General features: G+C 49.5%; 1 non-coding gene across 1 annotated transcript; it reads left to right on the top strand.

The window, feature by feature from the left end:
• Positions 1-5683: 5683 nt before the first annotated feature.
• On the top strand, positions 5684-5900 carry LOC145339562 (small nucleolar RNA U3). The gene has a single exon (XR_013886037.1). It is a non-coding gene; the product is annotated as a small nucleolar RNA U3 (small nucleolar RNA).
• Positions 5901-6123: the final 223 nt, after the last annotated feature.

Here is a 6123-nt window from a genome sequence, read left to right on the forward strand (position 1 = left end):
CCATCCCCCTCCTTCTCCTTCCCTGTCCCCCTGCCCCTCTCTCCCCCTCACCTCTCCCTCCCCCTTCCTCTCCCTCTCCCCCTCCCTCCCTTCCCCCCTGTGGAGGGAGGGAGAGGGAGGTGAATCGAGGGGGTCGGGGGGAGGGGTCGGGGGAGGGTGGGGGAGGGAGAGGTAGGGAGAGAGGGAGATAGGGGAGAGACGCAGGGAGGGAGGGAAGGAGGCAGAAAGAAAAAGCGGGAAGGGGGGAAGGAACAGAAGATGGAGGGACGGAGGTAGGGAGGGGGAGAGATGGGGGATCAGGGAGGGAGGAAAGGAGGGAGGAAAGGAGGGAGGGGGAGTGGGATGTGAGTGTGTGAGAGAGAGTATGAGAACACCCCTGACCCCTGACCCCCCATACAGGCCCTAAACCCTGAATCCTGATACCAAGGACAGGTCCTGACCTTTGAAATCTGACCCTGACAACAGGCCTCAAACCTTGAAACCTGACCCTCAGGACAGGTCCCTCACCCTCAGGATAGGCCCCGAACCCTGACCCTCCGGATAGGCCCCGAACCCTCAGGATAGGCCCTGAACCCTGACCCTCAGGATAGGCCCCGAACCCTCAGGATAGGCCCTGAACCCTCAGGATAGGCCCCGAACCCTCAGGATAGGCCCCGAACCCTGACCCTGAGAACAGGCCCCGAACGCTGAACCTGAGACACAAAGACACAGAGACGCAGAGACACAAAGACACAAAGACACAGAGACGCAGAGACGCAGAGATGCAGAGACGCAGAGACACAAAGACGCAGAGACGCAGAGACACCGAGACGCAGAGACGCAGAGACACAAAGACACAAAGACACAGAGACGCAGAGACGCAGAGATACAGAGACGCAGAGACACAAAGACGCAGAGACGCAGAGACACCGAGACACCGAGACGCAGAGACGCAAAGACACAAAGACACAAAGACACAGAGACGCAGAGACGCAGAGACACAAAGACGCAGAGACACAGAGACGCAGAGACGCAAAGACGCAGAGACACAGAGACGCAGAGACACAAAGACACAGAGACGCAGAGACGCAAAGACACAAAGACACAGAGACGCAGAGACGCAGAGACGCAAAGACACAAAGACGCAGAGACACAGAGACGCAGAGACACAAAGACGCAGAGACACAGAGACACAGAGACGCAAAGACGCAGAGACACAGAGACGCAGAGACACAAAGACGCAAAGACACAGAGACACAGAGACGCAAAGACGCAGAGACACAGAGACACAGAGACGCAGAGACACAAAGACACAAAGACACAGAGACACAGAGACACAAAGACGCAAAGACACAGAGACACAGAGACACAGAGACGCAGAGACACAAAGACGCAAAGACACAGAGACGCAGAGACACAAAGACGCAGAGACACAGAGACACAGAGACGCAGAGACACAAAGACACAGAGACGCAGAGACACAAAGACACAGAGACACAGAGACACAAAGACGCAGAGACACAGAGACACAAAGACGCAGAGACACAGAGACACAGAGACGCAGAGACACAAAGACACAGAGACACAAAGACGCAAAGACACAGAGACGCAGAGACACAAAGACGCAGAGACACAGAGACACAAAGACGCAAAGACACAGAGACGCAGAGACACAAAGACGCAGAGACACAAAGACGCAGAGACGCAGAGACACAAAGACACAGAGACGCAGAGACACAAAGACACAGAGACGCAGAGACACAAAGACGCAGAGACACAAAGACACAGAGACGCAGAGACGCAAAGACACAGAGACGCAGAGACACAAAGACGCAGAGACACAAAGACGCAGAGACACAGACACAGAGACACAGAGACGCAGAGACACAAAGACACAGAGACACAAAGACGCAGAGACACAAAGACGCAGAGACACAGAGACACAGAGACACAAAGACGCAGAGACACAAAGACACAAAGACACAGAGACACAGAGACGCAGAGACACAGAGACGCAAAGACACAGAGACGCAGAGACACAAAGACACAGAGACACAGAGACGCAGAGACACAAAGACACAGAGACACAGATCAACAAAGAATGACTCAGAAGTTGATGAAGAAAGGAAGGATAGACTATGAAGCTAAACTAACACTGAATATACAAAAGGACAGTAAGAGTTTTTACAAATATATAAAGAAGAGGAGGCTGGCTAGGGTGAATGTTGGACCCTTAGAGGACGAGAGGGGGGATTTAGTGGTGGGAGATGAGGAAATGGCTGAGGCCTTAAATAAGTTTTTTGCCTCGGTCTTCACGGAGGAGGACGCAAATAGTTTGCCGGATATTAAAGATAGAAGGATGGTAGGAGTTGAGGGCCTGAATGCGATTACTGTCACTAGAGAGGTAGTGCTCGATAGACTAACGGGACTGATGGTGGACAAGTCCCCAGGACCGGATGGAATGCATCCCAGGGATCTGAAGGAAATGGCAGAGGTGATAGTGGACGCCTTGGTGATTATTTTCTGGGAAGTGCCGGAAGATTGGAAAACGGCTAATGTTACGCCACTGTTTAAAAAAGGTAGCAGACAAAAGGCAGGAAATTATAGGCCGGTTAGTTTAACGTCTGTTGTTGGAAAAATGCTAGAATCCGTCGTCAAAAAAGAAATAGCGAGGCACCTGGAGAAGAATTGTTTGATCGAGCAGATGCAGCACGGATTTGTTAAGGGGAAGTCGTGTTTAACAAATTTATTGGATTTCTATGAGGATGTGACTAGTGTGGTAGACAGAGGGGAACCGGTGGATGTGGTGTTTCTCGATTTTCAGAAGGCGTTTGATAAGGTGCCTTGTAAAAGGTTGCTACAGAAGGTTAGGGGGCACGGAGTTGGGGGTAGGGTATTAGCGTGGATAGTGGACTGGTTGTCAAATAGGAGGCAGAGAGTGGGGGTCAATGGGTGCTATTCGGATTGGCGGATGGTGACTAGTGGAGTGCCTCAGGGGTCGGTGCTGGGGCCTCAGCTATTTACCATTTATATAGATGATCTGGAGGAGGGGGCTGAGTGTAGGGTGACAAAATTTGCTGATGACAGAAAGTTGAGTGGAAAAGCAAATTGTGCGGAGGGTGTGGAAAGTCTGTAGAGGGATCTGGATAGGCTGAGCGAGTGGGCGAGGACCTGGCAGATGGAATACAATGTTGGCAAGTGCGAGGTGGTCCATTTTGGCAGGAATAACGGTAGGAAGGACTACTACTTACAGGGCGAAAAGCTGCAGCATGCTACGGCACAGAGGGACCTCGGGGTCCTTGTGCACGAGTCGCAAAAACCCAGCCTGCAGGTGCAGCAGGTGGTCAGGAAGGCGAATGGGATGCTGGCCTTCATAGCGAGGGGGATTGAATATAAAAGTAGGGAGGTCTTGCTGCAGCTGTATAGGGCACTGGTGAGGCCGCAGCTGGAGTGCTGTGTGCAGTTTTGGTCGCCGCACTTACGCAAGGATATTTTGGCCTTGGAGGGAGTGCAGAGGAGGTTTACTAGGCTGATTCCGGAGTTGAGGGGGTTGAGCTATGAGGAGAGGCTGAATAAACTAGGCTTGTACTCCTTAGAGTTTAGAAGAATGAGGGGAGATCTCATTGAGACGTATAAGATGATGAATGGGATGGATAGGATAGAGGTGGAGAGACTCTTCCCGCTCAGAAAGGACAGTAGGACTAGGGGGCACAGCCTCAAGATAAAGGGGGGGGCCGGTTTAGAACGGAGTTGAGGAGGAACTTCACTCAAAGGGTGGTGAATCTCTGGAATTCTCTGCCCGTTGAAGTGGTGGAGGCTGCCTCGCTAAATATATTTAAGACACGGGTTGATGGGTTTCTGACAGACAAGGGAATTAAGGGTTATGGGGAGAAAGTGGGAAAGTGGAACTGATCCACTTCAGATCAGCCATGATCTTATTGAATGGCGGGGCAGGCTCGAGGGGCTGGATGGCCTACTCCTGCTCCTATTATGTTCTTATGTAACAGATGATGTAACACCTTCTCCTGGTCCAGTCTGATAAGGCAGGTGTCCACTCCCCTGTCCCGCACACAGACAAACCTATCCCGAAGGAGCATGAGGCTATCAGACACCTTCCTGCCAGGGAGAGAGCGGCTCTGCTCAGGGTGGATCACTGACTCAGGGACAAACCTGACCTGATCGGAGATGGACAGAATTTTATACTCCACATTCAGCAGTGAAATGGGTCACCAATTTCTCATTTCTCCCTTTCCCCCTTCTGCTTGTAGGCAAGGATAAATATACGATCAGAGATGATGCCTTTCCTCATGGATTCTGATATATTCCCAACCAGGAGCATCGTCTGGTACAATTCCAGCAGCTCCAGGTCAAACCAGTCCCACAGAGCCCCGTACAGTTCACCCATTAACTCATGACTTCCGGGAGATTTACTCTTCTCAAAGGACACACACAACAACAGTAACACACTTTCAATTAATGGGTGGGAATAAGAAAGCTTTCCAATTCAATCTGGAGTCAGGCAGGGCTGTCCCCCCCCCCTGTTTGTACAGAACCCTGTGCTGAGTATATCAGGAAGGGATTGGGTATTAGAGGTGTGTCGATCCCAGACAGCAGAGGTTCTCAGGTGAAAGTTTCCCTCTATGTGAACGACATTACTGTTCAAACTGGCCCTGGGTGCCAGGGTAAGTCATGGTGAGAGTGAGACCATGTTCTTTGGGAACTGGGTGGACCCATCCCTTAGTCCCCTTCCCTGTCAGGTCAGTCAGTCTCAGGGTGCTGGGGAGCCGGTTCGGAGGGATCAGGGGGTGCATTAGGAGCTGGATGGAGCGAGTAGGTAGAATGAACCGAAAGCTGGGAATGTGGGAGCAACGCTTCCTGTCCATTCCAAGTAAAAACCTGGTGATCAGATGTGAGACATTCTGGGTGTTACTGTATGTGGCGCAGGTCTGGCCCATTCCTCACTTCAGCACTATGACAATCAGCTGAGACATTTTCCACTGTATCTGGAGACCAAAAATAAACCATGCTTGCAGGAACACAATGTATAAACCTTTACATGAAGGGGAAAAATGTGCCCAACATCATCCCAATCCTGAGAGCCCCCTTTGTGTATATCTGCACCAAGCTGTGTATAGATTCTAGGTACAGAAACACTCAGTGTGAGTATGTACTGAGACACTAATCTGTCCCCTGGGTTGTGAAGGATGGGTCTGACCCACACTGCCACCAAACACTCCAAGTAATTGGACTACTGTACCCCCTGTCCCTGTGACTGAAACACCTCAAAGTCCAATTTGTTCCATACAGACAATCTTTAACTACTTTTACACCATTTATACAGACCATTGGAAAATATCTGTGATGTTGCTTTGAGTGTGTTGAAGTATCTCGGAGTGTAACATGATATACCTAAAGAACCTAAAGATTATCACACTTTCGTATTTATGAATAAATATAATTTGCAAAAACAAAAACTTTTGATTGGTGGATTGAATATATTATGGAAATTAGAGTTTACAAATCTGATGGTTTCAATGTTCCATTTGGAAAAATAATCTGTTTTTCTATATTTAATTTGGTGTATAATTGTAGAGGAATTAATTAGCAAAAATGTAAATAACAGAATCGATAAATGAGAGATGCAGCCCATGAGCGTGATGTGTATCTGTGGTATTGGCAGCTGAGTTTCTGTGTGTTTGTCAGTGAGATTATACTCTCAGGGATCATTTCTATGGTGTTTTCCTAGAGAAATGTGTTTCTAAAGTGTGTGGTCTCCCAATCCATGAGGAGGATTTCTAGTGTTCTCTTCTGAGCAGGAAGCTGGTACTGAGTGTTACTTTTAGTAACTGCTCAGTGTCATTGATGAGTGTTCTTTCTCTCTCTTGTAGAGAGGTGGAGGAAGGGAACACAGTCTGAGTGGTTTATCTGTAAAGTTTTGTTGGGGGACACTCAAAATGTGAACTCTGGCCTTCATTTTTAGTCTATCTGTGCTAGTGGGGTCTACTGAGTCTGATATATACTGTTGGTGTCTTGGTGGCAGTGGGTTTACAGAATGGAAATCCTGGTTGACAGTGGTGGGGTCAAACTCTGATCAGTGCTAACCACCGTGCCGCTATTGTGTTTGGGATCCATGGTTGAGTGGCT

Source organism: Carcharhinus amblyrhynchos, unplaced genomic scaffold (assembly GCF_965287045.1).
Source record: "Carcharhinus amblyrhynchos unplaced genomic scaffold, sCarAmb.v2.hapA scaffold_537, whole genome shotgun sequence".
Taxonomy (NCBI): domain Eukaryota; kingdom Metazoa; phylum Chordata; class Chondrichthyes; order Carcharhiniformes; family Carcharhinidae; genus Carcharhinus; species Carcharhinus amblyrhynchos.